A 10,163-nucleotide genomic window follows, 5' to 3' on the forward strand; every position below is an offset into this window, starting at 1 on the left:
TATTTTCCAAGAAAACCCCATATTTCCTTATAAAAGTGTGAAATGCATGGGAATGTTGGTATTGAAAAACGTAGATAGTTGAACCAAGAAAATCCCTTATTTTCCTAATAGTTGTTTGTTTAATGTCCAAGACTAACATTTTGAAGCAATCCACATGCTTTAGAAAAGTTTTAAACATAGATTTCTATAATACACCCATTAGAAGATTTCAGTTTGTTAGATAATGATTAACCGTAGTAACTACTTATTCATTATTCAAAAGTACTATAATAGTTGTATATCCGATGAGTTTTATAACCATACTGAACATAATATGCCTGTAGCGACGTTCTTCAGGCGTCATAGCGTTATGACAAACTGTCACCCCAAAAGACGGACTGTAGCTAACAGTCAGGGCGCGGGATCATGACTTCCCGTATAGATCTATACACATTTGACACGTTCTCCGAACGGGAGACTCTGGTTATAGACAGGACTTGTAGCGATACCTTTTATCTAAAAGGCAGTGTTTGAAGATATACACGTCTCATGGATTCTCAACTAAGTCTGTATTAAAGTGATAGTTTTGTATGCAAAGTTTATCCCTTTTCACAATGTTTGACCAACATAAATTATAAGTTTTTAGAATATATGAAACGGTTTTAACAACGAAAGATGCTTTGGTGTTACTAAAAACTTTGTATAAAACTATTGCATGCAAAGTATAACAAGAGTTTCCACATAATAGAACTAAATCACAAGTGATTCATTTGATAGAAATGAGTAAATGAGATTTTACACGATAATAACGGTATGTTTACTTGTATTCCTCCCCTAAAAGAGTATAAAAGCATTTAAAATGTATTTAAAGAGTGTTCGAAGGGGGATATAAACTCACTTGATAGTTTGAAGATAGCAAGATGGAAAACCGGACAGAGTTTCGCCTCGGGAAACGGACTTTTCTCGGGATTCTCAGGAATCTCGGGAGTAAAATCGACCCTCGGGACTTGAGCAAAAATGACCAGGGCTTCGGGTTTGAACGGGCACGGAAATCGAAGCAAGATCGTGAGAGAAAGGAGAGAATTGAGCATTTTTTCGGAAAGCCTCGCATTCTATTTATAGGGGGTCTGAGAAGCCTCGTACGCGGGGCGTACGCTCGTACGCAGCGCGTACGCGTACGTCATGCATTACCGAAGCCTCGACTGCCTCGGCTTCGGATGGGACGGCGGGTCGGACGGGCGGGTCGGACGGGTCGGTAGCCTCGCATAGGGCGACGTGGACGATTCGAGGCCAATACCCTCGGGTACGCAGGGCATACAGGGGTACGCGGCGCGTACCTCGGATGAGGACGCTGACTCCTCTTCGGATAATACTTGATTTTTGAATTAAATAAATATATAATTTATTTAATAAACTTCAAAAATTCATATCTTCTTCATATGAACTCCGTTTTCGATGGTCTTTATATCCACGCGTAGGTGAGACGACGCTCTACAACTTTCGTTTAGACTCCGTTGGCAAATTCCAAAATTATTTTTATTATTTATTTTATAACTCATCGTGTTTAAGGAATTTCTTCAAAAATTCATAACTTCTTTATCTGACGTCGGTTTTTGCCAAACTTTTTACCGCTGAAATACCATTGTCGAGACCTTCGATTCTCGTTTAGGTCATTCCGGCCAAAAGTCGATCGATCTACGATTCGAGTTTTTAGCTGTCTGCTGCTAAGCCGAACTTGGAAAAATCTAAATTTCAATATACGACGCCGGATTTGAGCATTCTCTTTAAGTATGATCCCGGTTTAATGATATTACACATAATAGGAAATTAAATAGATACTTTTTGGGCATCTTATTATCAAAGTAAATTTTATTACCCCAAGATGGTTACAATACTTGACTTTTTAGGTTATTACAAAGAGTTGAAATATCGGGTTGTTACATCATCCCCCCGTTAGAGGGAATTTCGTCCCGAAATTTTAATACAAAATAGAAGTCTTAGGGACTGAGGAAGAGGTGCGGATACTTCTGTTGCATTTGGTCTTCCCGTTCCCATGTGAATTCGGGTCCTCTCTTAGCATTCCATCGAACTTTTACTATTGGAATGCGACTCTGCTTCGTCCGTTTAACTTCCCTATCCATGATCTCGACGGGTTCTTCCACAAAGTTAAGATTTTCGTTTAGCTCGATTTCATCGAGTGGAATTACAAGTGTTTCGTCGGAAAAACACTTTTTCAGGTTCGATACGTGGAATACTGGATGTACTTTGTTAAGCTCGACTGGAAGTTGGAGTTTGTAGGCCACTGGACCAACTCTCGAAATGATTTCGAAGGGTCCAATGTACCTAGGATTTAGCTTTCCACTCTTCCCAAAGCGTATCATGCCCTTACAGGGTGAGACCTTCAGTAGAACACGATCGCCAATCTGGAATTCCAAGGTTTTACGTCTCCTGTCGGCATAGCTCTTTTGCCTATCCCTTGAGGACTTCAGTCGTTCTCGTATTTGCATGATCTTTTCAGTCGTTTCTCTGATGATCTCCGGACCGGTGAGGGTGCTATTAGGGACTAGACCTTTTGCCAATTGTGTGTCGCCCACTTCCGTCCAGTACAGGGGTGATCTGCACTTACGGCCGTAAAGGGCTTCGAATGGAGCGGTCTTGATACTAGTATGGTAACTATTGTTATAAGAGAACTCGACCAAAGGCAAGTGAACATCCCATGCCTTGCCAAAGTCGATTACACATGCTCGCAACATGTCTTCCAAGGTTTGGATCGTCCTCTCACTTTGTCCGTCAGTTTGTGGGTGGTATGCCGTACTCATATCCAACCTTGTTCCCATGGATTTTTGCAGTGATTGCCAGAATCTGGAAGTGAATCTGCTGTCTCTATCTGAGATGATGGACATCGGTACGCCATGAAGTCGTACGATCTCCCGGATGTAGGTTCTTGATAGTTTTTCCATCCTATCAGTTTCCTTGATCGGTAAGAAATGGGCTGACTTGGTTAATCTGTCGACGATTACCCAAATAGTATCTTGGCCACTCTGAGTTTTGGGCAGTTTGGTTATGAAGTCCATGGAAATCTGCTCCAATTTCCACTCAGGTATTTCAGGTTGCTGGAGTAGACCTGAGGGTTTCTGGTGTTCTATTTTTATCTTGGCGCAAGTTAAACACTTGCTCACATAAGTAGCAATCTCCGCTTTCATGTTTGGCCACCAGTAGAGTTGCTTGAGATCTAGATACATCTTTTCTGACCCTGGGTGTACGGAGTATGGGGTCCTGTGTGCCTCGCTCATAACTACCTCTCTGAATCCACTAAACTTGGGTGTCCAGATCTGGTTCATGAGGTAGCGTGCTCCGTCACTCTTGATTTCTAAGTTCTTGTCCATTCCCCTAAGGGCCTCACCTGCCACGTTTTTGGGTTTCAAGGCCTCTAATTGAGCCTCCTTGACTTGCGCTGACAGGTGCGAATGGATCGACATGGCTAATGACTTCACTCTTCGGCCAGAGTACTCCTTTCGACTAAGGGCATCGGCTACGACGTTTGCCTTTCCCGGATGATAGCGAATCTCACATTCGTAGTCGTTGAGCAATTCGACCCAACGTCGTTGTCTCATGTTTAACTCCTTCTGGTCGAAGATGTGTTGGAGGCTCTTGTGGTCTGTAAAGACAGTGCACTTGGTACCGTAAAGGTAGTGCCTCCAGATTTTAAGGGCGAAGACCACTGCTCCAAGTTCTAAGTCATGAGTGGTGTAATTGACCTCATGTGTTTTCAGTTGTCGTGAGGCATATGCAATAACCTTTCCCCTCTGCATTAGCACACAGCCCAGCCCTTGCTTCGAAGCGTTGCAATACACCACAAAGTCTTCGGTCCCTTCCGGAAGAGAAAGGATAGGTGCACTACAAAGGGCTTGTTTCAAAGTCTGAAATGCAGCATCTTGCTTTTGTCCCCAGTTGTAGGTCACACCTTTCTGGGTTAAAGCGGTAAGAGGCTTTGTGATGCTTGAGAAATTCTGGATGAACCTTCGGTAATAACCGGCAAGACCTAGAAACTGGCGAATTTCGGTTGGTGTAGTTGGTGCAGACCAGTTTTCGATAGCCTTGATCTTTGAGGGGTCCACGTGGATTCCTTCCTTGCTGACCACGTGACCGAGGAAGTCCACCTTTCTAATCCAAAACTCACATTTTGAGAATTTTGCATAAAGTCTCTCAGTTCGCAACGTCTCTAAGACTTGTCTCAGGTGTTGACTATGTTCCCCTTTATTCTTTGAATAAATGAGTATATCGTCTATGAATACTATCACAAATTTGTCTAAGAATGGACGACATACCCTATTCATTAGATCCATAAATACGGCCGGGGCATTGGTTAGTCCGAACGGCATCACTACGAACTCATAATGTTCGTATCTCGTTCGGAAGGTCGTCTTGGGAACATCACTCTCTAGGACACGCAGCTGGTGATATCCCGACCTTAGATCGATCTTGGAGAAGTAGTTGGCCCCTTGGAGTTGATCGAATAAGTTGTCGATTCGGGGCAGGGGGTATCGGTTCTTGATGGTAAGTTTGTTGAGTTCTCGGTTGTCGATGCACATCTTGAACGATCCATCTTTCTTTTTCACGAACAACACGGGTGCTCCCCATGGCGAGAAGCTCGGCCTGATGAATCCTTTTCCAAGTAGTTCATTCAGTTGGCTGGATAGTTCCTGCATCTCTGTCGGGGCTAACCGATAGGGTGCTTTGGCTACTGGGGTAGCTCCGGGGATTAGATCGATTCTGAATTCGACTTGTCTTGCGGGTGGTATTCCTGGAAGGTCCTCGGGAAACACGTCGGGAAAATCGCATATATCGGGCACATCCTTGATGTCCTGGATTTCTCGTTTCACATCTACAACATGTGCTAAAAATGCATGACACTCCTTGCGTAGGTACTTCTGAGCTTGGATACTTGATATAATACTAAGAGTGGTACTAGGTTTGTCGCCTAAGACAAGGAAGGTTTCGCCGGTTGGCAGATTAAGGCGAACGGCCTTTTCGTAACATAAAATGTCTGCACGATGTGAACTCAACCAATCCATGCCAATGATGACTTCCTAATCATCTTTCCATGGATTCGATCTTGTTTTGGTCAAACTCATTCCCTTGGAGAAGTGGTTAATGGAAAGCTTTTGATGCGGTGATCATAACTGCTTCTTGGCGTATTTGGAATTTCCGTAATTTCATTATCTTTGAAACGGTGTTGCCTAGGAAATCGATCATTTTTTATGATGTCGTAAAAAATTCTTATTTTTGGGTCACGAATAGATGTAGTAAAGCTAATATCTCTTGGAATTCATGGCTTCGTGATCCTGCATTTGCTTGTAATTTATTGTAATTTCCTTTTTCTAGCTTCTTGCTAGTTTTTTTTAACAAAATTCCGTTGTTCCAAAAAATAAATATAAGTTGAAAAATAAATATTTTATTTAAAAGCGGTAATTTTTTATAACTTAATAACTAATAATAAAATATATAATTTCTATGTAAGAAACTATTCGCAGAAAGAGTTATTTGTCGTCGCCGTTTTACACGGACATGTCTGATTTTGAAAATACGTATTTCTCTTTGATGAAATTTCAGAAAATAATTTGTTTTGGATTAGACTTAAATAAATAAATAAAATATCTACGGAAAGTTTGAAAATACATATTCAAGTGAATTTAATACAATGGGACCCATCTAACGTCATTTACGAGTTTCACTTGGCCATTTACAAACTGTGACTAATGGTACAATAGTTGTGATAAAAAATTGATATTAATATTAAAAAATATTAGTTGAGGTAAAATTACAAATAGATGTTTGTAAAAAATACAAATTGTTGTAGAAAATAAGGTATACATGGCTACTTGCTAACATTTGGTTGCTTAAAACCAATGAACTTGTTAGATAAAACCCCAATGAATAATTTCCATCTCTTTACCTTGTCTTTAAATTCGTACTCGATTTTATTTTTTTATCATTTAACTCTTTTACATCTATTGAACAATTTCCGTCTTACACTTCATCTTTGTATTAATTGACATCATATAGATTCAGATTAGTGAGGCATGAAGATGGATTAATAGCATATGTTTATATATACCTAAGCCATCTAAATTATTGGTGCCAATGTGTCATACAACGATCATTTTCAGATATTAGGGTTATTTTCACATTAAAGAAAAAATAAACATGGTTTGGGAAGGACCACACAAGGATTCATGTCATGAAAGATTTGTCCCATCACATAAATTTCATATTAATACATTCTATACAAATCATAATCATATGATGACACGATTATAACCAATGCAACAACTGATCAATTGGCTTATTAAAATTGTTAGAACTTGAAACATACTCAAATTCATTTGAAACTGTAAATATATCATATGCATATTATCTACGAAATGATCAGCTGACAACAAAACAACAAAACTCTGATCTTTTCGGATCTGATTTTCAGATATTCTCAAATAAAGAATAGAAGACCCTAGAGATGGTACATATTTCACACATAAGGAAATATATGAGTAAATGCACACACATGAAGAAGACCATAAAACCAATGATAACCTCAAGACGAACAAGTTGAAGATGGGGGGCTCATAAATTATATGTGGATGCTACCTCATTGAGGTAATGCTTGACCCATCATGTTTGTGGGTGATGCCCACACCTATCATCATTTGAACATGACATGTATACAATATGTTACCTATACATATGTACATACTATCTTGTCCTAAATCAAATATACTATTCTTTTATTCAAAATATACATTTCCAAGAAAAAAGAAATACCAAGTGGGAAGTGAACCCCACAAAGAAAATTTGTAATGACCCAAGGACCCCTACCCACCCTACTCTAAAACTACCTCATGTCCAAACATCCTCTATATAAAGAAACCCATCCACCATTCTCTGCCACAATATTCTTCAAACTCAACCACTTGTTTTTGCCAATCACTTCAGAAAACTCACTAATCTTTTCTCTAAATCATCACTTATCAAGTTCTTGTAGAAGAGAAACACATTTTCGGGTTTAATTTTGTTAGTAAAACAATGAAGATGATGGGAAGCAATAGCATGGGAAGATCAAAGAGAAGGGTATCAAGTAAGCTTGGAGGAGTTCTTAAAGAGCAAAAAGCAAGGCTTTACATAATTAGGAGGTGTGTGGTGATGCTTCTTTGTTACCAAGATTGATTTGTTAATTCACTACATCTTCCTTAGATTTGTTCTTAAAAGAATGTGTAAATAGAGACATATATGTGTAAGGAACTTCACAATTTTGTAATCCTACATATTAGCCTTTACATGGCTTCATTGTATATTATTAGCCTTGTGTTTTTTAACCCTATCATTTTGTTTTTACTTTAATTGTTAGATGTATTAGTTCGATCCAAAACTAAGGGTTAAATTTTCTTTCTAGATTTATATTTGAAATCCAGCGCAAACCAACCATTTGTTTTTGGGAAAAGGCTCTACTAAAACATTATACTTTGCAATAATAAATAATTTTGGACAAATTGTGAGGATTTAATTGTAGTTTTTTACTTTTTTTTTTCTTTTCATAACTATGGTTTTTTTTTTCTTAGGGAAGACCAAGCAAAAATGATTTAAAATTTTAAAACTTGTTCAAAATATCTGAACTATATATCATCACCCTGAATTAACTCAGTGTCATGAATATTATAACAAGTTCTTTTTGGATCTGACAAAGACTACAACATTCTTCTTTGAAAAGTTTAATGTTAGAGTTAGAGTAATAGATTTATTAAGCGTGATAGTGATAAATGATATCAATTTAAACTATCCCATTTCTTGATTTATATATGTAAAGTGAATTTATATATCTGAAAATCTGGCAAAGTTTTTAAAAATTATGTCGACTGAAATGTTTTACGTTTTATAAAAACACAACTAATATTTTAATGAAAATGTTGTAAGTTCACTAATTAATACTTTATACTATGTTTTGATCATGATCCACATATTTATTTATTTAAAATATGTCTTTAGACAAATTTATCTAATTCTTATTCCACAAGGTCAAGTGTAGAAGACACTCAAATATTGATTACAAAAGAGCTTGATTCTTCACATTCTTTATGATGATGCCATATCATCAGGTTTATATCTTAGATACTTGAAAATAATTAATTATCTATATCAAATCTATTAGAACTATCATTGGGCCATGATTAGGCCTAAATGGGGTAATAAACTCATTGTTAATTAGGGAAGATTGGTATAAAATAATAAGTGGTGATATTTTGGTATTTGTAGGCCCATTAAGCATTAAAAGTGGTCTAATCTCCAATTCTTTATTATTACAATTTTGGTCAAATCTTAATTATTTTACCAACTTTTCCTAAGTTCCATTTTTGAAATCATGACAATTAGTGCCTTAATCAGCCCAACATCATCACAAGAAACGCTTTTTTTTCTTAATACATATTTCTAGCTTCAGTTAATGTAAATTTAATAATATTACTTCAACTTTGAAGATAAATATGTATTATGCCCAAAAAGATATTGTCAAATCTAATATAGATGTATATGATATCAAATTAAAACGTAAAATAAAAAGATAAACAACTCCACCATAGAAGCATAATAGTTGATGTGCATAATTCTATATAAAAGGTTCAAGTTTCAAACACTACCAAACTAAAATATTGCTAATATTATACAATTGATCCACCATGTGGATTTGAAAAGGGTTTACATAGGTTATTCGGATGGTGCAATTTATTTATTTTTTAAAACACATGTTTAGATAGTGCAGTTTATTTACTTTTTAAAACACATAAGTTCAGATGATGTATTTTATTTATTTTATAAAACACATACAAATACATGTCTTATATATATTTTGAGTTTTATATTTTTCAATTTTTAAAATCCACATTTCCTTTGTATTGTAGTAAATTATGTTATGAATTTGGATTTAATAAATAAATGGTTTTTAAATTACTAAGCCATTAATAAAGAAACATAATGCATCCAACATTACCTTAAGTAGATACTTCGTGGTCAAAACACAAAAAAAATAAAGACTATGGGGCCATTGTATTATTGTTGTCCAACCGGCACACCACGTGTGCCACGTAGGTGGGCCTCCGATAAATAGTGTTTTTTTTTGTTTGGATCCTATACGTGGTTTTAATAGGTAATTACTTTGATTTTGTTTTTGGATTATATTAAGCCGTTAATTGTTTGTGAATGGTGCCAAATAGTTATATTTGAAGTAATGGATATTTTATATTTGTATAATGGGAGAGGATATTTTCATTTATGTTTGTGATTTATCTATTTAAAATAATGTATTTAATTTACATATATTTTCTATTATAATTGAAAAAAATCATCAGAATAAGATATAAAAATCAAAATACATTTACTTTAAATTGATTGATAAAAAACGCATATAATTGATACTTTTATAGTTTTTAAAAAATAATTATTCCGCTTGAAATGTCTATTTTATATTCATGTTATGATATTTGAGATTTCAAACTACTTTTGGTAAGAATTACTATATATTAAATAAAAAAGAAAGTTTTACGTAAACATAGTAGGTAAACGAGCAACAAGTTGTGTCGCAATCATTTTTTGGATAACAAAACTAATTCTTTAAAAACAATATCTATAGATCTTGGAGGATAAGGGTATTTGATATTTCCTGTTGAACTTCAAATGGATTTTTAGACAAAATAACTTATTGATTTATGGTGGTGAAAAAATAAATTTTTTAAAAAATATCTGAATTAGCTTTTCTGGTGGGAAAAAGTGAAGAACTTAATAAGTTTATTTTGAAAAAAAATATATATTTGTCTTAGTTTATACATGCTTTAAGGGGTATTTGCTTTTTATAAAAAAAATTCATCAAAAGTTTTGAAAAGTTATAAATCTTAACTTATTGAAATCTCATTTTTGAAGGGTTGATGAAAAATTATTTTAAAAGTCTTTTTATATTGTCAAACTTTTTTGTTTGATATTGACTTTTTTGAAAAGCAAATAAGTCTATAAATTATTTCTAGATGAAATCTCAAACACCTTTTAAGACTACTATCATTAGTAAACCTATTAATCCCAATCTTTTATTCTTATTTTTTTTAAACAACCAATCATATATTAAGAATAAACTAGCAAGGAGCTAGAAA

The 10,163-nt window shown here is 35.5% G+C and overlaps 1 pseudogene; it reads left to right on the top strand.

Annotated features, from left to right (window-relative positions):
- Positions 1–6,907: 6,907 nt before the first annotated feature.
- Positions 6,908–7,354, top strand: LOC145100020 (small polypeptide DEVIL 4 pseudogene; annotated as a pseudogene).
- The last annotated feature ends 2,809 nt before the right edge of the window (positions 7,355–10,163 follow it).

Source organism: Lactuca serriola, chromosome 4, assembly GCF_051521515.1.
Source record: "Lactuca serriola cultivar US96UC23 chromosome 4, Lser_US96UC23_V15, whole genome shotgun sequence".
NCBI lineage: Eukaryota > Viridiplantae > Streptophyta > Magnoliopsida > Asterales > Asteraceae > Lactuca > Lactuca serriola.